We start from the raw sequence: 27,401 nt of genomic DNA on the forward strand, positions 1-27,401 counted from the left end.
AAACGTTCAACATAGTTATGTTGCAATCCAATAAAAGCATTTTGTGAGATGCATCCAAGCATTGCCTTCACGGTGGTCAGGAGAAGCCCTCTTTTGGGGGGGAAGACGTTTGTTGTGCCAGAGCGCCCGGCCCAACATCGTTGCACGGGGCGACGCGACAACAGCGGGGCCGATTCACGCCTCGTCCAAACCAGACCAAACCGCCCGCGGACGACAGGCCCAAACTTGCATCGCTGCAGAGTCGCCTCTGCTTTTCCGTCGTGGCGGATCGGCCGAATAATGCAGCGGCCGACATGCCACTGCAGGCCTGGAGACTGCTTCGCTGAGACAGCGACGGCCTCGCTTTCCCTTTCCACATCGGGGCGGCTCGGCTGGCGTAACCGCTTCGCCTCCATTCATCGAATTTCAAACTTCGGCCAGCGAGAGTCCTGATTGGAGCGATTCAAACTTCTCGGGGCCGCAACGGACTCCCGGGGGTATAAAAACCCACCCGAAGGCACTTATCGGCGGCACTTTTCCGAGGCACCGAGTGGGGAGGTGCTGTTGCCTTTGTGCGAGCCATGTAACGCCTTTGTTACCCTTGTACATGCTGTATATAAATGTTGTTTCAACTTTTCGTCGCCTCGAGAACTTCATCGCTCTGCTCTGAGCCGCGTCGATAGCGGACGGAGCAAGGCAGCATCGCTACACCGGTGACTACGCTCGGATGGCCAGTCGCAACGGTGGTGGCTGTGGTGAGAGGGCCCAGTCCCAACAGTGGTGACATCGTCGGGATGGCTGATTCCCAACACGTTGAACCGCATGCAGTCAACTAGCTCAAGAATACGAGGCGGCATACAGTCAAACCCGGTTATAGCGAACTGCAATAGGCGGCACGATTAGTTCGATATATCCAATAGTTCGAAATATCCGAACTCGCCTATAACGAGTTCTTTGTTACGAGTTCGCAATATGCAGGACCCCCACCCCCACCCCCTCCTCCTGCCATCCTTGCATGCAGAAACGGACATAATAAAGTATGCCATTCCCATACACAGAACTATCTTTTCATTGCAAGCAGTTAAGCTACTTTCCGCTGTAACTACCTGCTTTCCCAAAAAACGGTGATTCGTATTTTCCCTTTCGTTTTTGCGGCGTCAAACGCACAGCATTCTCTACATGAGACATCATTTGCATCAGTTGTAGTCCGTGTCCTTAAATATCGAAGCAATATTGGTGGAGCCATTGACTGCCGAAAGCGCTTCATTGAGCACCGGACGGCTTTTCCTCGCTACATCATCCGCCCCTGCTGTGCTTCCAGCAGCGCCAGCAGCCATGACATCGGCGACGGTGTCGGCGTCCGAGGGGCTCACAGTTACGGCAACGGCGTCGTCGACACTTGGGCAATCCTCGAAGGGCACTCCTTTCAGCACAACATCGGGAACGTTGGCGAGATCTTCCCACAGTTCGCCGATGCTTCCATCTTGGTCCGGGCTCGCTGCTGGGAGGATTTAATCGTGAGTCAAGCGAGCCGAAACAGTTACGGAAAGTGCCGGGAGTCACGTCACTCAATGGGAGGCTCAACATCTCCATCGCAGCCAATCAACATCTCAATTTCCGCTCCGAGGCCATGCATTTTGGCGGCAATTCTAGGCGCGCTGAGTTCGATATATCAGATGTAAACTTCGTTATAAGGAATATGTTTCGCGTGTATATTTGTAACTGATCTTTCTTTGTTCGATATATGGCATAATTCGCTCTATCCGGGTTCGTTATAATTGTGTTTGACTGTATTCGGGAGTCAAAATGGGACTAGTGTAACTCTCCTGGTTTACGGCATGTTCCAAAACCGGCTCCTTTAATATAACTCACGTATAAAAGCCAGTTTAATCGTGGTCTGTGGTCGTGGTTGCCAGTATTCATCTAGGCTGCCAGAGCATTCTTTACAGCGCCAGAAAGCTGATGAAAACACTTATGACGCCTCGGTATCTTGACCGGTAAAGCAGTTCAGCGTATAGCATGTTTCAGTGATGGTCTTCCTTTGGACTAGATAACATAATAATATACTCGGCAAATTTCAGTTGTCAGCCTCGTAATGAATATCATTGCACTCTTTCATAGGAAAATGAAGAGTAAAACCGATCACCCCGGGGCAAGGAGAGGTGTTTCCCAAATCAATCATGCATGCAAACGCGCAAGAGAATGAGAGCTCACGAGAGGCCACAGAGTTGCACGCAGTAGGGAACTGCGAGGACCAAAATTGCCGCGTTCGAGTGAGGGGCACTAGGCCCCGGAGTCTGCCTATTATGCAAGCAGCGATGCAACAAGCGATGCAACAAGCGCAAGTGATGCGGAAAGCTCATGGGGCTTTGAGGCCTGCTCACAGAACGACGATCGGTCATTTTGCAGTGGTGAGAGCAGACATCCTTGAAAAAAACGAAGAACAATCGGAAGGTTTACGTAAGTCACGCATCCTGAATTGTGATGCTTTCACTCTTTTAATGTTTTTTTTGTTTACTTTTCATTTTCTTGTGATATTATCCCCCTTCTATGTGATATTCTCCCCCTTCATGAAATGAAATCTCGCGTGCGCCACTAGGAGGGGCACGGCTTTTTGTAAAGTCGGAAACGCCATGCTGCACTGAGGTGCTAAAGGAAATTGACCTGTATCAGTACGTTACAGTGGTACAGTTCTTCCTCTGGTGGCATACCTGTAGTCTCCGCACGTGCATGTCAGTGTGCCTCTAGCGGCAGCCACAATTGTTGAAGAAAGTAGAAAACACCAAAAATATGAAAATTGGTATCGCCACCCTATACAATTATCTGCACGGCAGTTTAGGACGTCTCAAACGGTAAAACGTCACGGAGCCGAATGACGAAATGGTATAGGCGGTTGTTTAAAAAAACGATTAAACGAGCTCTACACATTTCGTTTTAGCGTTTTTAGGCAAACAACAATTAGCTAAGGGCGTGCAAATGTAAAATAAATGTATCTGGAAACGTTTTCTGAGCCCATGCTAAAAGATAAATTTCAGTCAGTAAACGTTACCGAACAAGTTGCGTTAATAGAGTCGTGAGTCTTGATGTATCTGGCGGTGTCCTGATATACGTGTTATCATTATTTATCAGGATAAATAAATTTGTCCAGATAAATATGTTTTCGGCGCTTACCTTTTAATTGTTTAGTTGACCTAAAAGCGAGGAACGTTTTTTCAGGGCTATTTATACATACACATACAATAGTCAGCGGCAGAAGTCGGATATTATTAGCGCAATCGACTACGCGAATGAGCTGGCCACCAGCTTTTCCGATGGTCACTTGAGGTGTTTTCTTTACTCCTCCATGGCAGAATGAAGGAAAACCTTGTGACAAGCTATTTCACGCAATTAAAAATCGGAAAGGAATGGCAGAGAAGAATGCCGTCTTTAGTTATTTATTTCTAAACAAGCAAAGAACGGCTTGACTTTGAAAAAAAAAAAAGCCGAAACAGCTGCGAAGGCTGCGATGCTTCAGTTGGAGCAAAAAGGTTATGCGGCCTTTCACTTCACTCTCTTTTCGCACACTCAAAGACCCCACCTCCTGCCCCCATACTCGCTTCGCTTGCCGTGTGCTCCTACCAGCCCTTTGGATATCAGCCGTATCAGCCCTTACAACAGTGGGCTTCGGTGGACCGGTTCATCGCTACATCGCTGTGACACCGTTGCGAAGGGCCTCCGCTACACTCTAAAATTTTTCATGCTTAACAAGCGTGAGTGTCGACGATTTTTCGCACACTTCTTACAAGCGTGACGTGTTTTCACGCTGAAAAATCACGCTTTTTAAGCGTGACTCGCGGGATGCGTAACGCTTGCCAAGCGTGAGTACAAGATATTTTTTGCACGCTTGTTTTAGCCGTGGTGAATTACCACGCTAAGCGCTCACGCTTGCCATTGTGATGGCAACCTTCTTAACGCTTAGTGAAGGTGAAAAAGGCTGATTGTTCTTACCTGATGTGGCATTCTCCAGCTGTGTATAATACCTGTGCTACACGAGCTTTTGAAAGGACATTTCAGTCGAATGACCTTCGAAATTTCAAATGCCAGTCGAACTGGAAGGAGTTTCGCCGATCTACACGACAATTCTCCAACACAGTTGAAAGTTCCCGCGTTCGCCCGCCATGTTTTCGTGTGTCCACTGCTGCCCTGTTTCGTTATTGACAAAAATTTAATTTTAGAGTTAAAATGAGCAAAAAAACAACAGTTATTAGCGATCGAATTGATAACAATCTACAATCGCGCACAAAACATGCGCTGACATCCAGTTTCTTTTTTTTTTTTTTTTTTCGCAGCGCCGGTGTTGAGAGTACCAAGTTACGTTGTGGTCGTAGAGCGAGGGATGGGAAACAAAAGCAAGTAAGAAATAATGCTGACTGTGCACTTTAAACCCCGATTTTTACTCGTAAATAATTGTTTTTGTCATCACGGAATGCAGAAACTGCTCCCGAGAGTACGGCCGTTCGCGTTTCAAAGGCCTTTGAGATCCTGAAAGGTCGTTGGTGATGTTCCTTTGACTCAAAGGGCATTTCAACCAAAGCCCTTTGAAAAAAGTCGTGTAGCAGCTCAAAGGTGTCATTTGATTCAAATGACATACGACTCAAAGGCCTTCGAAACGCTCGTGTAGCTCGGGTATAAAACGCCTCTCTGACCGTGAGAAATCGATTAGAAAGAAAGCTGAAAGAAGACAATAGTTGCTGTGCCGTAATTATGCTCTGGGTAGCACCCACCAAGCACATAAATACGGCAAAACAAACATTATCTTATTTCAGCTTTTTTTTAATGATTTCTGACGGTCAGAGAGGAGTCTTATACACAGCTGAAGAATGTCGTTTCAGGTAAAGACAAATCTTCTTTTTCAACTTCACCAAGCGTTAAGAAGGTCGCCAATCCCGGATCGGCCAGCCTGGCGTTGCTATTACGGCGTTAATTCTTCGTTGTGCACGGCCGCAAACTTAGTAGTGTATGCAGAACAAGATGGTTTAGGATTGCCGCTGAATTTCGGTTGTGATAAACCCAAGCGCCGTTGAAGGCAGTGCAAAACAGGCGTTCATGAAGTATCTTGAACAAGTGCACCTAGCGAATCCCATACAATTAAGCCTGTGATGTGCATTCTTTAGGCACCTATACCCATACGTTTGTGAAGAAAATTAAGTGAGGAAGTCTGGAGAAGCTTGCTGCAAAGGTTCACATTTTGAACCAAAGATTAGAGTCAAAGAAATATAACCAATTTCAAATTTGAGCGAAACTTTTTATTCACAATAACTTACAAGAATGCTCCCGAACAGAGAAATCTGAGAAATGAAGGCGAGGACTATAAAATAGGCTCCAGATGAACTGTTGATGCCGCTTTACTGCAGCACGTGAATACTGCTATGAACTTAAAACAGGCGAGGTGTAGTTTCATCGACAAATCGCGCAGCATTTTTAGCGCCCATGAAATTTCGTCGATGCCATCACGTGTAACTACTACTTGAAAGATTCCTAGAAACTGCCTGAAAGCAGACAGATACGTAACGTCCTTTATGTAACACACACACAGACACAGCACCAAGGCTTTTTTCCAGTGGCGTGTCCAGTTGCAACGACGATTTCTCTGTGTTCAGCCGCATACCAGCTGCTCCACGTCGCCTCATACAGTGCACCGGCAAACGATGTCCACGGGTGAAACCTGAGGAAGATAAAAAGCGGGTTCAGTCAATGCGTTTGCACTGTCATACAACACGCAAACTTCTACCGCGATGTGCAGCACAAACGAGCACATTTTTAATGCGGTCATAAAGCGACGGTTCTGTACAATGGAACACGATTTTCAGCACTTCGTAATGTGCCCGTCGACTGTGTGAATTTGCGTTAGACAACATTTTTCGTCATTTTCGAAGTGCTCTGCGGAGGACGTAAAGAGCAGGTGGCTTCATCACCCGCGGTGTAGCGCCTCCTTGCCCGAGAACGGCCACCGACGCGAACCGCAAGCGCGGCGGCGAAGTTTACCGCCAACAAGCCAAACTTGCCGAACGCCATACTATGGTCCCTAGAAATATATTCTAGGGACCATAGCCATACGCCGAGACCGACGGAAACCGGACGGCTAACGACAGAAACGATTCCCAGCCACAACGAGAAACGTACCCCTTCCTTCTTCTCAACTTTCCCGATCGACCGCGTGATCCATGTCCAACCGAAGCTAGACAGAGAACTAGGCCTGACACTAACTAATGCGAAGTTCCGAGGTCAATAGGCCTCATGCGCTGCCCAGGGGGCGCTGCGCAAGCGGCTTCCGGGCAGTACTTCCGGGTAGTACAAAGCTGCGCGGGTCCCATAGGATCCCGTGTTGACAGAAGCAAAATGAGCTCGACGCTCTCGATTATTTTGCGACGTGGTCACCAGCTCATCCCCGACGCGTCCGATCTATTTCAGCGATCAACTTGGCATTAGGGGAAAAAGCTTTGCAGCGCTAAACACGTTTACAGCGCCGACGAAAGTGCCGGGACCGTGACGGTGTCTGCTACTCGCAGGTTCACCGATCGATGGTCGTACGAAGTGAAATTTTAAGTGAAATTTCTAGTTTAAACTAATACTCTAGGTGACAAAGACTTCTCAAAAACAGCCGATCAAAAAAGAAGAGTGACGCAATCGGCGATGATCGCGCTGTACAGCGAGTCCGGCGGAGCGCAGACTCGCCTGCTGCGGTGCGCCGCTCTTTTGCGTACCTGCACACTATGCGTGCACTTTCATTAAACAATGCTCGTTTGCGTCGCCGTTACGAATACATGGTGCAGCGTTAGCTTGCCGTTTTGTTGCGTGTCTCAGTGACAAAATGCCGCGACCGCCAGAAGCGTGAAATCTGTTTTGAGATTCCGAAATTAGTGGCCGTAAAACAAAGTGGTCGGGCGAACTAAGAGGCCGCTCGCTTTCCTTGTTTGCTCTCACTTTACTTAATTACGCTCTTGCAGCATACATTCCCAGTTCGCACTTAATAGCCTAGAATGAGGGTCAGCAACGGCCGAGTTCCATGCAGCCGACATGGCGGAGGGCTGGACGTCGGCAAATCGGGTGGGAGGAGGAGGGGGGCTTTGAATGCAAAGAGAAAAAAATTCACCGAATTGCTAATAATATTTGACAATAATCTGGCGAAGTGTGAAGATGGGGAGGCAATTCAACTGGAGGACGCCAATTCTCTGTTCTTGTCTCGCTGTCTAACTCCATTTGAAGGCGTGTCGGCGTTGAGATTCGACGACCCCTGCTCTAGAAAACCAACACAGACAGTGATGATCGAATGTAAATATTCGGGGTCCCGCGCCATGTATGCTGCTGTGTTATGTGATGTTATAGAAGTACACATCTCTGCAGGCAGCGGGCGTGTGATTTGGTGCATGTTTTGCGTCCTTTAATAGTGCTTAATTTGTTTATTTGGCGCTATTGCCCCACCTACTCGCTAGTATACATGTACCCTGCCGTTCGTAAATCGTGCGGCGTAAAACGTTACGCAAGAATCATTTAGTTTGCGAAAATACGAAACAAAATTTCCACTCGTTTCAAAGGCGGTGCCAGGCCAGCAGTGTCAGCTGAGTCGGCTGCTCAATTCTTGCGTTCGCTTGCATGCTCCCGCTGAAGCAACCTTTTGCAGTTACCTCAGGATATAGGATGAGCAGCGTTCCATGGTTATGCTACTCGTGAACTTTCCTTTGTCGACCGCACGTAAGAAGAAAAAACTAACTGTCGTCAAACGGTTAAACCACCCGACCTGGCGATACTGTCCCACGCCGCGACCACCGCGACAGCTCGCTCAAAAGAAAGCCGACAAATCGGCTTCTTTTAGCGGATATTATTTTGTTTATCCTCTAACTTTAAGGGCTATTTCATACAGTATGCAGTCATTTAAACACGCCACAAAGCGCCACAACCAACTTTCACTCTGGCTTGTAATTGAAAACACATGGAGGGCGGCGAGGGTCGTCTGCTTTTGTACTACCCAGAGGCGTCGGCCGCTAGGGGCGCTGCATGTCGCCAGAACTCCAGCGCAGGAGGCCTATAGGTAGATCTACACAATACACTAAAAACGTTGTTATTCACAAAATAGTTCAATATATTATCAGCAAAGACATTAGGAAATAATTTGCTTACCTGAATATTCCAAGCGACCGTGCATGACAGCTGATTGCCCACTGTAAGAACGCCATCCGGCCGTAAAAGCGGAGTGCGTAGTGAACGGCGCCGTGTCGCGCGAGAATTCCTAGCGGTCGATACTCGGTGTTCTCTCGCACCAACCGCGTGGCACACCACACCGCCCAACCAAGGTCAAATTACCAATCAGGCTGTTCCTTCTTGGCCACTTTTTACCACAAAAAGCGAACACTCCGCGCAGTACACACGTGAATGGCAGCAAGACACGACGCACAAACCGCCTGCTTTGCCGATGTCTCCAACGGCGTTAACTCCGTTTTCCCGCCAAAACCGCTGAAGCGAGCGCCACCTTTCAATCCCTCCACATGAAAAAATAAAGAAAAGAAGCGCAAGTTGCAGCAACATGCAGCAGCGCCCCCACGGCTCCGTTGTGGATAGGTATCAGGATATGAATATGCGTGATTAGGAAACGCGCGATCGCTAGCGCCAGATTTTTCTTAGCATGATTTTTACGGCTTACAGGCATGCAATCTTGCATCACGCGTAAAAGAAAGCGATTCGGGTTTTCCTAACCCGCTTCCCGCTTATATCGAAGAAAACCACGCGTATTTAGAGTCCCGTGGTGCTCAAAACGAAGTTTACGGAGCAAAGGAGCGTGTTTCACGCTTACTAGGCGTTGTTACGGATCGGCCCTCCGCAGTGCTTTTTGCAACACTCCTCAGCTGTGTGACGAAGCCTCCACTACGGGCGCCTTTCAAGCAGGCCCCTTCTGTCGGTGACTCACACTTGCAACAGACCGATTCAACAAGCTGAACACGTCTGGATCGCAGGCGCCTCGCTATCGGCGTGATCAAACTTCGGTGGCTGCCGACGCAACAAGCAGGGACTTGTCCGAAGGACGCGGAAGCCACTGCTGAGACCTACTCTTTCCCCTCTCTCGGACTCAGCGTGCGCCGCTACTACCGACCGCTCACGAACTCTGGAAAGAGTGTTGTGTGTGCCTGTGCTGTTCGTGTCCTGTGCACAATCTAGAGGGAACGCTTGTTTTGACCGTTAGCGCTTTGGGTATAAATGAGACCCCCCCAAGCGCTGTAATTCATTCCTGTTTGAGCAGTGAATCAATGCTGTCACTCTGCTCGAGTCCTGTACGGTAACCTCGCCCGTCGGGGCATTGCACTTGTCTGGCTTCGGCCCATCTCTCGCCATGAAGTAAACAAGTTTAGTTTGCCTTCGGCTTCTGGTCTTCTTCGAGGCAGCAACATTGGCTGGCCGCTCGCTTCACCACGCTACTACACGCATGTCGGAGGCGACGGAGCTCGGCTCGTGTACGCCTTCCCGTATGTAGCAACGGGTTGTCAGCGGTGGAATGACAACTTCGCAACAGCGTCAAAACATTTAGATTGTAGTCGTCAAAAATCACGCCACTTCCACCACTCTCTTTCGCTGCGTGCGTGAACAGCTGGAAAACTGTCCTGAGCTTTTTTGTTCCTCCACACTCGCAACTTACAAGTTGTTTCGCAATGTTACTCGATCGAGAGATTTGCAGAGCAGCGCTTAGAGCATCGGACAGTTGCCTATTGATCAATATGGGGCTGCAGCAGTCCTCCGCGCGGCCGTAGGAATTAGGGCTAAAGGGGAATTGGGATTATCACTTGCTCGACGTGCTGGAAACTGTATACATTCGGCTGAAAAGGTCCTGGCCACAACCCTTAGTATATATTTTTATTGTGCGCAGAAATATATCCGAATTGGTGCGTTGAGAAATGCACTTATCGCACTTGTAAACTTTGTAAACGATTTTTTGGCAGTGTGTTCTGAATTTTCGTTAAAACAGCTCATAAGCCAACCAACTCGGGTAACACCATCCGTGTCCAGCATATTAGATTTAGTGCTAACCTCATCACCCAATCTTGTTTCAAGTATAACCTACCTACCCGGAATTAGCGACCATTGCTTACTCAGCGTTACGTTAAGTTTACCTGCATGTACATCACCTAATTCAAGAAAAACAATTCGTAATTATGCAAAAGCGAATTTTGGTGCCATTAACAACGCACTGGAGGAATTTATTGACCCATATATGCCCCATTTTAATGAACGTTCGGTTGAACAGAACTGGTCTATTTACAAAAGCAAGCTCCATAGCTTAATCGACACACACATTCCACGAAAAACCATCACCACAAATCGACATTACCCGTGGTATAACCAAACGCTAAAAAGCAAGAAACGCCGGTTGTTTCAAAAAACACGATCATCAGGAAATCCTGAATCTTGGTCGAGGCTCCGCGAGCACACCAGGATGTTTAAAGAAACTCTTAAAGAAGCTAAAAACAAGTTTCATACCGTCACTTTGCCGTCGATGCTAACAAATAACCTAAAAAGGTTTTGGAGCATAGTAAACAAGACCGACAAATCTGCAATATCCTTACATGACTCTGAATTAACTCCTGTCCCGCCCAGTCAGTGTGCCGACTTGCTTAACGAAACATTCAGGCAAGCTTTTTCTCCCATCGGTAATGAATGCTTGCCAGAATACACTTGTCAAACTATGCTTCAAATGGATCCAATCACTTTTGACTTTGATATGATTGTTGAACTAATTGATCGCCTCAAAATCTGTTCTTCTGCTGGACCGGATGATATTAACAGTAAAATACTAAAAAATACTAAAATTTACTCTGCTATTATTTTGTACAAAATATTTCAACAATCCCTGGAGACTGGAATTCTACCCGAGGACTGGTTGATAGGTAAGGTGGTTCCACTTCACAAATCTGGCGATAAGCACGTGGCCATTAATTATCGACCAATATCTCTCACCAGTATTCCTTGCAAGATCATGGAGCACATCATAGTTTCACACTTAACGCGTTTCCTGGAATCGTCGTCGTTTGTCACACCGGAACAACATGGATTTAGAAAGTTCTTTTCCTGCGAAACGCAGCTATTGACGTTTACTGATGATGTATTATCCACTTTAGACAAAAGTTCCGAAGTCGATTGCGTTTATTTGGACTTTAGTAAAGCTTTCGATAAAGTACCACATAACTTGCTTCTAACCAAATTGAAAGCCTTGAATATTGACGCTAACATACTAATATGGATAGAATACTTCCTTACTAATCGCTCCCAGTATGTCTTTGCTAACGATCACTGTTCTTCTTCTATATCTGTTACATCAGGAGTTCCCCAAGGATCGGTATTAGGACCTCTACTGTTTCTAGTTTATATTAATGATTTACATCATTCTATTACCTCCTCAATTAAACTTTTTGCTGATGACTGCGTAATTTACCGAGAAGTCAAAACTACTAATCACACCGTCTTACTACAGGCTGATCTGGACCACATCTTGGATTGGTGCACTAAATGGAAAATGAGTCTTACCCCAACTAAATGCAAAGTTATGGGGTTTTCGCGTCGAGCTGCGCCAGTTGCTCCCGCCTAAAACATTCACAGTACTACACTATCCGTTGTTACCTGCTACAAATACCTTGGTGTACTCTTAACTTCTAATCTCACCTGGAATAAATATGTAACGTACACATGCTAACCGCATGTTAGGTTATTTGAAACGACATTTCAAAGCTGCAACGCCGTCCGTGAAGCTTCTTCTGTATAATTCATTAGTCAGGTCTAAACTTGAGTATGCCGCACCAATTTGGGACCCACACACCAAATTACTAACGGAAGCACTTGAAGCGGTTCAGAACCGTGCAGCTCGTTTTATTTCTGGTAACTATAACCGTCTAGCTAGTGTCACCGCAATGAAAAACACATTATCACTACCCAATCTTGCATTGCGGCGCAAGGTAGCACGTCTTTGCCTATTCTTTAAAATTTATCACCACAACACAGACCTAAAAAATGCACTCCTAAACGCACCCACTTACATTTCACGACGCATTGATCATTCTCGCAAGGTTGGCATTCCGCGCTGTCGCACTGCTGCATATTCCAATTCATTTATTCCCAACACAGCATCAGAGTGGAACCACCTACCAGCATCAATTGCGCTTATCAACGATTTTGACGAATTCAAAAGACGTTTGAATGACCTGTATTCCATCAGCTGAGTGAAGTATTTCATTCTATGTACAATGTTTCATATATTCCGTTACTGTACTTTGTCTTGTAATTCTTTTCCATGGGTCATCTGTTGACAGTAGCATTTACACTTTGTCATTGTCATGTCGTATTTGTTTTTGGTACGTGTTTCATTACGAGTATGAACACGCTTACAGGTTTTTGGTTGTATTACTATCTTTTTTCCTTTGCCTTGTATACGCGTTGCCAAGTTGTCTTACGTTTGTCCTTTTTTTGTGTTGTACTGCTCATGTACCACTCCCCTCAGTAATGCCCCTGGGGCCATGAGGGTATCTTGAATAAATAAATAAATAAATAAAATGTGCATTTGACCTTCGAGAATTCAGATGTTCTGTGTATATCATGCAAAGAATTGATGGCTCGAAAAGCTGGCGGAAGGAAACTACCGGAGACTCATGCCACATAGATTCGCTTTTTTTAAACGACAAAAAAAAGAAACTAATTCTGACGGCGATCACGGCCACCTCCTTCGCCCGGGATAGTCAATGTGTGTTTCGCATCCTTTGAAACCGCCTACAGATCTCGCAGTTTTCTGCCAAAGTTACATGAACAACGTTGTTCATTATCCAGTAAGATGCCCAAGTGTCATGTTTGGAAGCCCAACCCAGTATGGATGGCAACCATTGTTTACCGTGTATGTTAGTTTGCTGGCAACTCCTTACGTGCATATCCCTTGAAGTGCACGTGGACGTTTCCGAGTGCAAGAGGCCGAAGGCGAGGCAAAGTTTTCGCGCTCATGATTCTCACAAATCACCACAAGGTATCGCAAGGCAAGTCAGGCCGAAAAGGTGAGCTTTTTTCTCAATTGTATAAAGTATAGCTTCAGGAGGTGTAGGTTTGGGCGAGTTGTTATTCCTTGTAGAAAGACGAAGACTCAGGGGGGACCCCACGGTGCGAAGTGTAATTTGTCGCTGTGTGTCGTGTGGTCCGTCCTCAGTCTCCGTCTCTTTGCGCAAGTGAACGTATACATACAGCATGGTGTAAAGTAGTATTATTGCGATTACCAGTCCCCCAAAACATAAAATTCCCTCCGCGTAGCGGAGTTAAGCAACTTACTGGCGGACGTCGCTGAAGCAGCGCGGCCACATGTCTTTCAAGCTGTTCGAATAGTTGGTAACAGGAGTGCTGTAGGCGAGGCTGTGGGACGCCAAGCGGCTCAGGAGCCACACAATGTACAGTCCAACGTAGGCTGATATCTTCGTAGGCTCCAGCAATTGGAACACATTACGAGACACAAACTTCGCATACTCGCCGTCGATCACCAGGCACGTGGTGCGTACCCCTGGCATGGCTTGAAATTTTCTACGGAGTACTTTGGATAGCGCTTGCCAAAAGCTTTTCTTTGGGTAGTGATGGCCCAGTTTGACTCGAACAAACAAAGGGTCGGCTGCTGGAATTTGCAAAAAGTGTCTATTCACGGCCTGTATTGCGTGAATCAAGTGCGAATAGGCCATGCCTCGTTCGCCAATAACTTCGGCGCAGCGCCTCACGTATACGTCTAGATTTTTGTCCAATAGCAGCTGGTGAAGGTACCTGGCAAACAGGGCGGTGTGGTAGCTCGGCGCGAAGTACAGCATGTAACCACTGCGAGCGTGGAGGTTGTGGCCAACGGTAAGCCTAAATATAGGACCGATGCCCGTGTTCAAGTTTATATTCACGATGCCACGAACAACGCTGTACACCGAAGTTAAAGGCATCTCAGGAAACTTGAGACCACCCGCGCTGAGGACGGCTCTGATTTTGTCGATATCTTCGCGCCTCTGGCGCGTCAGCTTCATGCAGTTCTGCAGCAGTATGGCCGCCTTCTCAACGCCGCCCTGACCGGGGATAGTCGGCGTATTAGCCAGCGAGTGCAGCACATAATTCCTCAGTGAATCGTGTATCTTGGCGAACCTGGTCGAGCCGGCGCCACTGCACGCGTAACGGAAAAAGTCATTGCAGGGCGAGATGTACGACGAGATGGATTCTCGGATGGCCAGGGCTGGCTTGTAGCAGCGTGGCTCAGTACAGTGCTCCAGGTAGCGGCTAAGAAGTAGCGGCTGCAGCATGGTGATGGCCAATGTGATGACTGTCAGTGACACCAGGAACTTGCCGTATTCGGGGCCGCGCTCGCCCACGAAGGAGGGCACAGTTATCGTGGATACCTCGATGTCGCTGGTAGGCACCGTGCTGAGGCGGACAACGGGTGCGTCGAAGGAAACAGAGCGGGGAATTTGGTTGGCACGTCTTCTGAGGGGTGCGGAACGTCGGAGGCGGATCGTGCCCTCGGTGGACGCGAGGCGGTAGTGGTGAATCAGCGGGCTGCAGGACCTCTTGCTGGGCCTTCTTTCGAGGCCGCTGCTGTCTCCTCGCTGTAAGGACAGCCGTCGTGGCTGCGAACAAAATTGTAGAACTTGAAAAATGTCTCTACACTGGAGAGAAATATGTTGCGCTAGTCGCACATAATCCAAAGATACGTGTATGCGTCAACAATAATATCAAAAGGGTAAATGTTTGTTGATTCGAGTTTGGATAGTTGGCGAAAAAACTCTTCTCTTTTCGGTACTCAGCGGTGTCGACGAATTCAGCAGGGGCAACGAGCTGGGGACACGGAAAACAAAAGACGAAAAACCGTATTTAAAGATGGAATGCGCAAAAGTATTTACAGCTTGAGGGTTACGGACATTGCAGTCTTACCGGCCGACTGATCTACAGTTACCGCCCATAGATAAGTACTTGCATTGCAAGGAGGCTCACTGTTCGGCTTCAAGCCAGTGTATCCGCTAAACGACTCGCACACGAATTCTAAACCTGCCGCACGATGCGTGCGGCGTCGCAGACGAGATTGATGAACCAATTGTGGTGTCAAACACTGCTCCACCCCCTCCTGTAAGTTAATACCCTTTCCTGGGCGCAAGGATCAATGCAGAGAAGAAAAGAAACTCAGTGATTAAGCCTATTTCCCGACCCGCGCGAGCTTCATGTGGCAGCGGGAACGTAAAAGTTGTCGTTTCCCTCCAAACGATTGATTTATTGATTGACTGATCATGGGGTTTAACGCGCCGACGCAACGCAGGCGATGAGGCGCGCCGTAGTGGAGGGCTCCGGAGTCTTTTGGACCACCTGGGGATCTTTAACGTGCGCCGAAATCTCGTACACACGGGCGTTTTTGCTTTTCGCCTCCATCAGAAAAGCGGCCGCCGCGACCGGGAATCGATCCCGTGACCTCCCGCTCAGTCCCTCCAAACGGAATTCCATACAGCGTCGCTTGCCGCTGGTAAGTCTGACCCCCACCACTGCGGAAATATCGAGGGCAATGAGCTGTAAAAAAAATATATATAAAAGCAAAAAACGCCCGTGTGTGCGAGATTTCGGCGCACGTTAAAGATCCCCAGGTGGTCAAAATTAATCCGGAGCCCTCCACTACGGCGCGCCTCATCGCCTGCGTTGCGTCGGCGCGTTAAAACCCTACAATCAATCAATCAATCAATCAATCAATCAATGAGCTGTAAAATATAGAAGCGCGAGCAGGCTTCTTCAGGTCTGGGGAAAATCGACCCGTTAAGATTAAGATTAAGAGAAGAACGTGTAAGAAACAGCTCCGGTTTGACGAAAAGATATAGGCAGCTAACGTTAGAAATACATTCCTGCACTGTGACCCTCGTTTCTAAATGGTTGCCGCGACATCAACAGCAAGAACGAAAACTCTACACAAAAGCACAACTGAGAAAGAATATCGTGTGCAAGTAGTGCCACATACGACATGAACAACAGAATTCTCTGTTGCGACATAGCATGGTTCAAACTTCCGAGGTGCATGCCATAACACTAAATATTAAAACACAGCAGCACGTCTCAGCGTCACTACACTGGTGGAAATACAAACAAAACAGTAGAGAACAAAACAAGGAAGCATTTTATCTTCCGCACACCCCCCCCCCCCCCCCCCCCCCAAAAAAGAAACTAACTCGTGACATGTTAATTTAACATGGGCGGACGATAAGAACAATGCATGTAAGAACTGTGCAGGCGTAAACCGCAGTACAAAAAAAGCACTGACGATTACTATACTTCCTTATGCGAAATTTGTGCGCAGCGCAAACTGCGGTCTTCTCTGTCATGGCGCATATCTGCTGCGTATCAGGAAGTGATCGCGTGATCAGCGAACGCACGGCGGCGCACGCTATTCTGCCGTTATCTCGCAGCGCTTCCCTGCCGCCGAGCTTGTTGTTGCAAATCGTGTTTGAACCTCGCGCGCAAATGTCACATGGTTCGGATGAGCCACGAACGGAGGAGGAGCGTCTGGCGAAGGTGTAAGGGGGAGGCAATGAGAGAGATGACGCCATAGCAGCGCGTGCCGGCCTCCCCCGCATACTTTCCCCAGACGCTTCTCCGCCGTTTTCTTTCTGTTGTCGCGTGGTCTGTTACAACGCCATCGCCATCGCCGCCGCCAAACCACAATAGTGGCCGCCAAAGTGCTACGCACTAAAATGTACATTGAATATCAGCGCTCGTTGCCCTTGAGTTCATACGACGCGCGGAAACGTTTCTGCACACCACATATTTGCACGGGTGAGAGGGAACGTTCACGTTCGCTGCCGGCGGCATGGCTCAATGAAAACTGCCCCGTCCGACTAAGCGGCAATCAAATGTCTCCCTGATCCTGCGAATATCTGGACAGAAAACGTCATCTTCACCTTTTTTCCTTCCCAATCTGGGGCAATTGCTTTGCGGTGCTGCAGGTGGTGGAAAAAATTATTCGTTTTCGCAGAAAAGGAGCTCCATGCTCGGGAGCCGAGAGGCCGTCCGTCCGGAGTTCTTGCGGTGGCTGCTGTTCTGGGTACCCGGTCCACCAACTGTCGCTGGTCCTCGCGGTAAGAGCTGGGCAGCGTGGCCTCCCACTGTTCGAGGGTTGCTTGTGTGTTCTGGAAAGTCCAGGTGGTGTGGTAGTGTGGTACAGTTCGTTACAGTGTAGGCATGTTGATGAAGTGTGGGGGGGGGGGGGTAGGTGAGATGTGCAGTAGGCCAAGGGACGATGTGTGTTGGCCTGTAGCTGCCACCATACTACAGCCTCTCTCGGGTGAGCCGCTTGTGCGGTGCTGGGTAGTCGCATCGTCGCGACGTTGGTGTTGCAGAAATACTTCGTATTGTGCGCCTGGATGGCTCTGGGTCGCGGGGGGCCTGGTGCGATGTCCGATGGATACATTCTCGGGCAGTAGTGTCCGCTCGCTGGCTGCAGTGGAGCCTGTGTTACCCGGCGACCATGAGTACTGTATTTTGATGAGGTGATGGTGCGTCTTCAATACGTCTCAGCCGGGGCTCTGATGCAGCCATTGCCGCAGTTTCTACACGACTAATGACAGTGGGATTACATTGAGGGGTCTACTCATAGTGGCAGACGTCATGCCAGCCCTATGGACGATCCTACTTCTACCGTGCTTGTTGTTTTGATGGCCGCAGTGCGGATTACATTGCCTACGCCATCGACGGAGCTTATCGCTGCGGCCGGGTGGGATACATAGTGGGCCGCGTCTGTGAACCGGACGTGGAAGGGGTCATAATATTTGCGTCGTTTGAATTGTTCCCGTCCTATCCTCCGTAGTGCATGATGCTCGGGTATATGTTGCACTGGAGTGAGCTACTCTGATGCGAGTACAGATCTCCTGGCCCAGCTTCCTCGAGGTGGTTTGTGTTCACGGTCTGGTAGGTTAGCTGCCCTAGCACTGCCGGCCGGATGAACTTTGCTTGAACCATTCTTTTTGGCTAAAGAGGTAGGCGTCGATGATCTCCAGCACCTTGTTGGGCATTCCTGGCGCTTCTATTTGCTGGTAGCCGTGCGAGGAGGAAGGCCTAGCGTTTTATTGTACGCCGTGCACAGGAGTATATCGCTTTCTTCTGTTTCTCTTAGTTTTAGCGGGAGGTAAGTGGTAGAGAACACTGCGTGGCTAACAGCCAGGGCTTGCATTAGACTAAGGTTGTCATCTTCCTTCATCCCCTGGTGCCGCTTTGTAACTCTGGCTCGGCCCACCATAGGCATGATATGTGAGGTGATGTTGTTAAAGCGTATCAGGGTTAGCGCACCATCTACACTTTGCTGGATGTGGTGTCCCAGTTTACGAATAGGGAGGACTATGCTAATGCCGCTGCCCTCGAGCTTTAAAGTAATGTGGTGGGCTGTAGGGACATGCCGACGGCTTGTGCCTGAGGGTGGGTATCTCGTACTTCTCCGGGGAACATTGCAGACCGCACGTGTTGGTCAACTGTTGCACTGTGTCTGTGGCTTGCTGGAACGCGTCCTGCTTGTTGTTTTCTATTCCGCCCGTGGAACAGATTCTGATGTTATCTGCGCAGGAGCCTTTATAACCGGCATGTAGTTGCGTGGTTGCTAGAGCTTCGTTATGGCTATATGAAATAACTTCGGGAATAAGACTGCTCCTTGCGGCGTCCCTCTGTTGGGCATGGTTTGGAGGGGTATTCGTAGTGGCTCGATGCCTAAAGTCACCGTGCAATCTGTGAGGAATGCCTGGATACATTGGAATATTCGTTCGCCATAGTTGGTGTCGTTTAGGTTAGCTACAATGGCGCCGTTTTTCACATTGTTATACGCTCCTTTCAGATCGAATGTGTGGATGGCCCTTAAGGAGCGAGAGAGAATGTGCGCCGCAACGTCTTCCCTTAGTTGCAGGAGAATATGATAAGTTTACAGATGGTGCCGAAGGCTGAATTTTGGGTGCTGGTGAATGTCTTCGGATGTATGGGAGCAAAGCAAGCTTGGATTGCTTTCTGACGAGAGTGTGACGCAAAAAAAAAATTGAACACAAGACAAGAAGAGACGAAGACAACCGCTCATCTTCGTCTCTTCTTGTTACGTGCCCATTTTAGCACTACGTCTACAAGATTTTTTTTCTGGCTTTCCACCTTTCTTTGTGTGTGGTCCCGCATGTGACGGAGTAGCGTTCATGTATTTTGTACGGCCAGCGTGCCCTCCAGGCAATCGCAGAGCTGATGCCAGTTCTGAAGCGTGAGTTCGGCCGCGGGCTCCGTTATTTGCTTCGTGACCTCAGCTATCCTGCATAAGAGCTTTCTTTCATGTTTTGACTCTCAAAAAATCGTTACAAGCCCTTGCATGCTTCTCGGAGATGGAGAATGCTGACATCCACTGCTGGCGCTCCTCTGGTGAGGTCTATCTCTTTCGAGGATTTGTTTACGTCATACTGTAAGGTCGCGACCCATTGCTCTAGTAAGTTTATGTGACGTCACGCATTCTGCTTTTTGCACGCGGAAGGCAGCCCAGTCAGTGTTTCTATGCATTTTAGCGGCCTCCCTACAGCGGCGGGTGGGATGATGGTCACGACAATCTAGCGAACGCTGCCCAGCGACTCTTCTTGGTTTTGCCATTTCGCTTGCGGGACTTTGTTCATCAGCGTGAGGTTAGAAATAGTATCTCTTGCTACGCTATTCCCCATGCGAGTTAGGTATGTAGGGCCATTGAGAACCGGGTAGGTGGTGTTGCTGAGTAGAAGGATGGAGGTCGCTTCCCTTGTTAGGTATGTTGGGTGAGTAAGAATGGTTTTGTGGTATTCTTGGATGGTAGTGTACAGCTCGTCACCGTTTGCTGTGGCGTACGTGCCTGCAGCCCCATGCCGGATTCATTGCGTTGAAGTGTCCTACTATCAACAGCCCGTTTCCGCCCGCCACACCCTCTGCTTTCATTGCGAAGTGATCAAAAATGTCGTAGCTATTGTTGAGCGGAGTACAGAAGTTTAACACAAATAAACTCGGAAAGACCCTTTTCTGCTGCAAGACTTCTAGGAGCGCATATGCTCAATGTTGCACCCATCGATTTGTGTTGTACGATGGTAACGGTCCGTTTGGTGATGGCGGCATAGCCTAGATGGAAAGTCCAGTGAGAGGTGCGCCAGATAAGTGTAGCCTGTCGGGCAGGGTGTGCATCACATATCTTGTGCTGCTATATAGGCTTTTGCGGTGGGGTCGCTTATGTACTGTCAGATGGCACCTAGTTTTTGTAGCTCGTACAGTTAGACTGCCAGAGAATGAGGGGTTTCGTCCGTTGCTGTAGGTTATAAGTGATCAAGCTGATAGATAGCGGTGATGGCGTTTAGGGTAGGTCATGTGTATGGCTTTTAGGACTTTGCGTTGCACACAAAGATAGGTGTTTGCACTATAAATTGCGTGCTCCACGTTTCATTCATGAATGTATTTAGCTGCGTTAGGGCTTTTTGTATGGCAAACATGCTCTGCTGCTTGAGCACTTGATTTTCACTTAGTAAATTTATCCGCGCCTGTATGTCCATGTTGGAGGAGAAAATTGCTATTCGCTGCTGAGGCCTTGGCAAGCGCTCGTGTTCATTGGCCCTGATTGCTTTTCTCAGTTTCTAGTTAGTGTTTGTGAACTTTGCGTTTTGGCTCAGAGTGCCTCGACTTCCGCTAGGACTTGCTCGAGTAGAAGCGCAGTGTCCGTGAGGTGTGTGTGGTGCTGTCAGGTATGTCGGCATGATATCCAGCAGGGGAACACAGCGCTGTGCGCACCGACCACTTCACCTTATTGGCATCTGCGCCTCCTGCCTGCAGGTCCTCGGTATTCCTGAGCCCGGTTGCATGTGTATACCTATATTTGGATCCGCCAATGAAGTTTGGTCCTGCGCCAGATCTGACGGTGGACCTAGAGCAATGTCGTGATCATAGCCCGGACCAGAGCCGATTTGGAGAAGGTCAGGCTCTGGAACTGGGACAGGCAACGGTGCATCGATTTTCGGTGAGCCTGTATCTGGGCTCGGGGGTCGATTGGGGTAGGCTACGTTGTTGTTCTCGTCCTTTTCAGTGTACGCCTGGAAGTTCGGTTACATTGTAGGATTCCAGCCGGGGATTCCACGCTCCCACCGTGAATTACGGTTGGCGGCGTGGAGGCTTTTGTAGTCAGTCGCGACGTTCGTGTCTTACACAGCGTAGAATGGACGCTTTGGCATAATCAGCAGCTGGGGTTGAAGTGGTGATTTTGTGTTACGCTTGCTTGCCTGCATTGTAGATAACGGTTCATTGTGGGATCCCTCCAAACGTCTGCTGGTACCACAAGGGGGGGCGTACTGTACAGACCTGCCGAGCCGCCCATACGTGAGGCAGCGGGTTTCCGCAGAGTTGTAGTCGACGTAGTTGGACATACGTGTACCATCGGAGGCGATGACAGTCCTTCGTCATCACCTTCCGACTGGGCGTCCACGCGCACCAGATGATGTAGCTCAGGGCTCGGAGAGGAGTTAGGAGTTCCAACGGCTTCGGGCCAGACTTAATGCCGTGAATCACGCCCTTGGCTAAATTGTCGGGGGCTGCCACTTAGGCGAACAAGGCGTGCTCCTTGCCCGCGAGCTTGCTATGCGTGATTATTCGAAGAATATCGGCTGTCTCAGCATGCGGTTTGCTGATCTCCGTTACGTTCTGGATATCATTGATGCGCGTTAGGAGACGATTCTCGGCGCAGCTCGGTGATTGTTGCAGGCAAGTGCACTCCCGTAACCGACGTGAAGCTGTTTCCTCTTACCTGGGTTCATGCCTGCTGGGGTCGCAAGGTTCGTTACAGCAACTGGATACTGCAAACTACTGCAAACCACTTTCGGTCTTTCGCAAAAGGGGGGGGGGGGTAGCGTGCTTAGTTTTGTAGTGGCCGCGTCATTACGGCCCCACGGCGGTGAAAACTTACTGAATTTAAGGGTATTAGGGGCGGGATGCAGCTGAGAAACCAGAACACAGCGTTCAACCGCGCCCACGCTTTCCACCCCGTTCTCTCTGGTGCACGCGCAAGGGCCTGCTGTGTGCCCTTATAGCTTCTGTTCTGGCGTGATAGTCCCTGCTTCGGAAATTGAAATTGCCTTAAATCCCGGAATTTTAAGGCAACCTCCACGACCTCCGTTTAGGGGGCTTGATGCTGCTCGGCGAGTGGAGTCGGTCGGTGCAAGCCAATCCATCGGATGACGGGCTTGTCTGAAGTTTGGGCCAGTTGAAAACAGGAGCTCATATGCCACATGTCGGAACGGCTCGATCGCCCAGCAAGGTTTTTTTACGGCACGGGAGTATGGGGTTCAAGGAGTCATAAGGTTCTTTTAGGGGCAGCTTTAGCTGAATCAGATCCGCTCCTGTGACCAAGAGCCTCTTACGTTTTTGTCGGATCGACAGAGAGCCAATTCTGATATGGCTATCTTCGCCTGCAGATGGCTCTCGGCTTCCGCTGTGAGATGGCAAAAAATAGGGATCGTTACACGGCTCACCTCAATTAGATATTGGCCCATTTGCTAGTCCAGCTGTACGCTCATAAACAGCGCCCAAGTACTCTTTGCGTGGATAGGCCTCAAAGTCATCATCGCCAAGGACGCTCCGATTCTCCGTTGTGCCAGCTTGGCCCATGTCAGGCATCTTGTCAATAGATCGGACCGCCTCCCGGCCGCTATCTATAGTGGGATCGGCTTCCCGCTTGCCTCTTTGCCTGTGTCAGGACTCTTCTCATCAGCTCGGGGTGCCTCGCTGGCGTTGCTTGTTAGTGGCATTTGCTTGCCGTTCACAAAATCAGCTTCATGCACGCGTCCCCAAGCTACGTGCACCACGTTGTTCGGACTCTCGCTGACTGAGATGTGATCGAAAGTCCGAACAGGGTTTAGGACCCCGCGCTCGGTTATCAGCTGCACAATACCCGAAGCTGCTCTTACGTGTGCAGATTGCGTCGATTTTGAAACATCGTTTTCCTGCTTCCTCCCTGCTTACGAAAATACAGGCGAAACTCCAGCCTTGATCTCATCAAACCCTAACGGCACGTCGGCATCGCGCGGCAACCGATACCCTCTCAGTGCCTTAGAGCAGGCAGCAACAAATACATACTCATATGCCTGCGAACGCTTAATACTCTACAGGCGGAGCTCTCCAGCCGTACTTTTCGCGGAGAGATTTTGTTTGATTCAGTGTCTATCGGTCAAATCTTAAGCTGGAAGTTCATCTAGCGTCGCTCCATCAGGATTCCTTCTGATCTGCCTGCTTTTGCGGGCGGTGGTCCCCTGCAAACTGGTGTGGGCGGTGCTCCCACCTCGTGCGTGGTGCCTGACCTATCGATGGCTTGAGCACATTTCTTGCTGCTAACGAGTCCATCAGGGCCTGCTACATGCGACTAAGCGGCGTTAGTGATGGGGTCGGTACCTGAGGGCTCCCGCTCCACAAAACTCAGGACAGGATAACTCTGCTTGCCACCCCTTGCTCGGAGATGCGCATTTACTCTAAGTTAGGCCCGTCGCGTTAACCTCCAAACAACGATCTCCTTTGCTGAAAGCCTCATCCTGCGAATCAAACTCGTGCTCCAGCTTAAGATGCTAACCTCGAAGTTACGTCACCAAACTCGTGCTCACACTACTGCTTCAAGTGCCGCATTTCAAGATTCTGCTCCGACGCGGGCCGCCATGTACGAATTCGGAAGTGGGAATATAACGACTTGAGCGTCACAATCGTAGTCTTTCATTGTCATCCAATAAGTTACTTCTCACTTCTCCAACTAAACCTGTGGGTCGATGCCATCCATGCCTGGTCCCTTCAACCTGCCATGCGTCTTCACGAGGAATCAAGCCGTGTTTTTACATACGTGCCATGCCACCCGCAGCGAAACGCAACAAATCCCACTTACCCGGCATCGACTTCATCATCGTTGCTTGCCCAGGACCCGGATTCTTGTTGGGAGGCAACATCCTCAGCAGTGGCTCAAAGGTGTCTTGATCCCAGGTCGGCCAACCCATGTCCGGAGGAATAATGAGTGTAGCAGCCCTTGGTGTTTGCTTCGGATAGGGTCTTCGTTTCCAGTCTCACGCCAAATTGTCAAGTCCTGTCATGGTTGCGCCAGTAAAATCTTATTGATGGTTTGGGCTCGGTTAGTTAGCTAGGTCTCTTCAGTACTCAGTGGTGCTGACGAACTAAGAAGCAGTAAGAAGTTGATGGCGGTGATAACAAAATGGCGAAAAACGGTATTTAGTTAAAGGCAAAAAAAAATTAAAGCCGTTCCACTCAATGTGAAAGCTGTCGGAAGTGCAGACCAGTGATTCGCCTTAATGGGCTGTACCGCCGTTATCCGCTTACTGCTACCACCCCATGCAATGCAAATTTCCCGCCCTCGCAGTGCTCGCTCGCCGCCTGCCTGAAACTGCGCCAGCGGGAGTTCTGTTCTCTTTGTGCTTTTCTCCCCGAACATGCCGGCGTTGCACTGCCACATTTTGCGTTTACTATCGTAAAAACCAACCCAACTGGCGTCCTTAACTAAAGGAACGCGAGCGCTGCCGGTTAAATACGTATATTTTCTCTCAAATATACCTATAGTTTTCTTCGCGCTAAACAAAGGGAAGATGTATGACAAGCGTCAGCGTTTCACGAGTTTCGAACACTTATGACTACATAAACCGCTTCGCTTTCGAAGCCTCTGGGATACGCCGCGAACAACAGCGTTACCCCGGGACGCCGCCTTGGTGCTCTATATACTTGGGTCGAGCGAACGAGCTAGGACGACAAGGCGAGCGCCTAAAGTGCTCTGCACTTAAAATTACAGCTTGAGGGTTAAACAAATTACAACCTTACTACTCGACTGATCTGTAGTTACGGTCTGTAAGTCTCTACGTGCATTGCACGGAGGCTTAGTGTTCAAGCTTGATTTCCGTTCACTGACCGTCTCATGTGCGATTTCATAAACTTGCCGTTCAATACGAGCAGCGTTTTAGACATGACTGGTATGTTTCATCTTTCGAGGTGCACGTTTTTGGTGTCAAACTCTCCCTTACCCCCTCGCATAAGACTAATCCCTATCCCAGACGCAAACGTCGAAACAGGGGAGAAAGGAATATCGATGCAGAGGCCTATATTACGCTGCCTGTCGGGCACCTGGTGACAGCGTGAGCGTAAGAGCTTTCGCCTCGCTCCAGACGGAGTCCGATATGGCGGCCCCGCACCGTTGCGGAAACGGCAAGAAGATACGCGCACGTCCGCACGTCCGGGTGAAGTTAGACCGTCAACAGCATCTCGTGTCGGCAGGCGACAAGGGCTTGCTCCACACGTTCCCCTCTAAAATGGAGGGGTTTCCGCGTAAGCGGGATGCATGAACGCCCATTAACCTCCCTTTAGGGAACACAAGTAGTTACAGGGGAAAATGGGGAATAGCTTCCCACGTGGTTAAGAGAAAGAGCTTCTGAGATAAACAGCGCGAAAGAACGGGACAACAGAGGGGTACACTAGCACTACTCCTCTGTTGTCCCGTTCTTTCGCGCTGTTAATCTCAGAAATATTTACCAACTGGCCCGCCTGCGATCCGTGTTAAGAGAAAGAGGTCAGCAGCTTTACAGTGCTCTCGAGCGGTTTTGAGGCTTCATTGGTGCATGATGCTGCGGTCTGCGTATTTGAAATTCTAGAATGACGCTAAGATAGTGAAAGGCCCAACAATAAACTTTACCAAGTATCTATAGAACTATATATTTAGCGAACAATAAGTCGGAATCCTATCATATCTTTGAATGAGGCCTCAGACGATCTACATTCTTTTTGCGTTTCCTGAAAAGTGTTTTCCTGAGGACATCGCATGCTGTTAAACTCCGTCTGAAAAGCTTTTCTTCCTGTAGACACCAGATACTAAAAAAAAATATAATTTTCCGGACCTTATTTTTCGCGAATTGGGATACCGCACATATTCCAAGGCAGTAAATTTCGCGAGTCCTTAAAGGACAAAATACAAGTTTGTTTCATTCGAAAGATTCGGTGTTTTATAGTGCCCCCAGCGCTTTTCCAGCAGCAAGTGATGCTTTATTCACTAAGAAATGCATCCATGTAAGTTAAAATTTTGATTTTCCCCCGAAAAATGTTTCGTGACGTCTGCCATGACGTCATATGGACGGGTCTTCAAGCGAACTTCAAGTGCGCTGTTCAGTCTGCAGCGGACTGCGGAGCCTTGTTTACCGTCAATCCTCCTGGATGGCGCCACTATACTGTTCCGCATCGCTATTCGCCTTTGCTTTGTTTTTGACCGTATTTTCACCTGGCTTGTTTTTGTTACGGTAGGGAGTAATCGTTTCGTGAACTATGGGGTATGTTCGGCAAATAGGGTCACGTAAGACAATGTCGCTTACACCAGTCGGCCAGTGTCGTCTGAGACAACAATTCCAATTCTTTCCTCTTTTGCCACCCTGCACTGGCTGAAGACTCGAATTTACATTTCGTACAAGCGGTGGCAGTAGTCACACACACAGGACCCATCGAGACACCACTCCACGAAACTGGCGTGTCGGCGAAGGCAGGTGCCTAGCCACGTTTCGACTGAGGTCTTTCTGACAACGGCGCTCTCTCTACTCTCGAATGCAGCTCTCTACGCACCGTCTGCACTCTATCGTTCTGTGCTTTCTGCCGCTCGCTCTGTTAGAGCGACGTGTATGGAAGCAGTAATTTTGTCGACGTGCCCCACCTATTGCTCACGCAATAATATTTCTACCGTGGTTTCCTGAAGAATTGTGTTTTCAGAATACCTGAGAAGGAAATAAAAAATTCGGTAATTTTTCCTATACCGGAACTTCGTTCAGCTAGAATGTTGAAAAGTTTTCAAGGATCCCTGGTCAATGGCATTTTTAGTTTTCCTTGACCAAATAGCAATCCGGCAAAGCTTATGCGCCAGCTAATATAGTTCCTACGACGCCTTCAGTGAAACAAAAGTTTGTCTTGTTCGGAGCGCCACCATTGTAGGATGTCATCGGGCCGTGAAACCCTGCGGGATCTGTCCCCACGGCCATGCGATCAGCCGTTATTTTAAGTTGAATATGAGGCTCCGAGTGACTGCGCCCCTCGGAACGGAAAACTAAGTTCTTCCCTTCAATATCTTACCGGCTGTGTTCTAGAAGCATACCAACATTTCCACATGTAAACACTGTTTATGTTTGATGAAGTAGTGTTATCGTTACGGATTATTATGAAATTCGCCTCATGTAAATGTGTCAACACATTTACGTTGGCACCCTTTCTGTAATTCGAACGGGGCACCGATTAAAGATACCCTTTTCCACTTTTCACACAACTTCCCAAATGAGCAAGCGCTACAAAATATTGGGTTTAAACGTAATATTACTTACAGCTGTCAAGATGCAAACGGTTCGTCTTCGTGATGGAAC

The 27,401-nt window shown here is 48.8% G+C and overlaps 1 long non-coding RNA gene across 1 annotated transcript in view; it reads left to right on the forward strand.

Moving 5' to 3' along the window:
- The window catches only part of LOC144145987 (uncharacterized), a 180,535-nt gene that overhangs the window by 147,970 nt on the left and 5,164 nt on the right, over window positions 1–27,401 (forward strand). Inside the window, exon 2 of the long non-coding RNA XR_013317637.1 lies at window positions 16,997–17,099. This is a non-coding gene — a long non-coding RNA (uncharacterized LOC144145987). The remainder of the gene's footprint in view (window positions 1–16,996; window positions 17,100–27,401) is intronic.

The sequence above is a fragment of the Haemaphysalis longicornis genome, unplaced genomic scaffold, assembly GCF_048455015.1.
Source record: "Haemaphysalis longicornis isolate Haplotype H1 unplaced genomic scaffold, Haemaphysalis longicornis Haplotype H1 scaffold_1, whole genome shotgun sequence".
In the NCBI taxonomy this organism is placed as follows: Eukaryota; Metazoa; Arthropoda; class Arachnida; order Ixodida; family Ixodidae; genus Haemaphysalis; species Haemaphysalis longicornis.